The sequence below is a fragment of the Galeopterus variegatus genome, unplaced genomic scaffold (genome assembly GCF_000696425.1).
Source record: "Galeopterus variegatus unplaced genomic scaffold, G_variegatus-3.0.2 Scaffold8589, whole genome shotgun sequence".
In the NCBI taxonomy this organism is placed as follows: domain Eukaryota; kingdom Metazoa; phylum Chordata; class Mammalia; order Dermoptera; family Cynocephalidae; genus Galeopterus; species Galeopterus variegatus.
In genome coordinates, this window is record NW_007734700.1 from 21,913 (window position 1) to 22,777 (window position 865).

Below are 865 nucleotides of genomic sequence, written 5' to 3' on the forward strand. Positions count from 1 at the left end.
GAGGTGGGGGAAAGGAAAGGAAAGGAAAGGAAAGGGGAGGTGGGGGAAAGGAAAGGAAAGGAAAGGAAAAGGAAAAGGGAAAGGGAAAGGGAAAGGGAAAGGAAGGGAAAGGAAAGGAAAGGAAAGGGAAAGGGAAAGGGAAAGGAAAAGGAAAAGGAAAAGAAAGGAAGGACCATAATAATACATTAATCTTTCAGAAGGAGAGAACAAGTCTATGGTTATTAGAGGTGGGAAGGGAGAAAGGAGAGGGGGATAAGGAAAGATTAGATAAGGGGCATAAAGAATAATTGTGATGTTTAATAATAAATATGCTAATAATATTGATTTGATAAACATATGTTGTACATGGGTGATGGTAGTCAACACTGTATCCCCAAATATGTATAATCAATTATGCTTCAATATAAATACAAATTTTTTTTTCTTGTCTTTTTTGTGACCAGTAAGGGGATCACAACCCTTGGCTTGGTGTCACACGCACTGCGCTCAGCCAGTGAGCGCACTGGCCATCCCTATGTAGGATCTGAACCCGCAGCGGGAGCGCAGCTGCACTCCCAGCGCTGCACTCTCCCGAGTGCGCCACAGGGTCGGCCCAAAAATATAAAATTTTTTTAAAAGTACTGACAGAATTACAGTAAGAAATTTTATTTATAGTAGAAAAACAATAATATCTGAATTTTTTCCTTTTATTCCAGGTGTTACTCCTGACTTCCTAGAAGTATCCTTGAGTTTAAGGTCTCTGCTCAACCTAAACTTTCCTTTAGAAGTACCTTCCTTAGTTTTAAAAAATGTTAGATGTTTTTGAATTGCTATGTTACTACAAAATTAAACTTAAGATAACATTTTTAAAAATTCAGGAAGAATT

The 865-nt window shown here is 38.0% G+C and overlaps 1 protein-coding gene across 1 annotated transcript in view; it reads right to left on the reverse strand.

Annotated features, from left to right (window-relative positions):
- The window catches only part of LOC103608579 (CWF19-like protein 2), a 64,568-nt gene that overhangs the window by 8,754 nt on the left and 54,949 nt on the right, over positions 1-865 (reverse strand). The gene's annotated exons all lie outside the window — the stretch shown is intronic.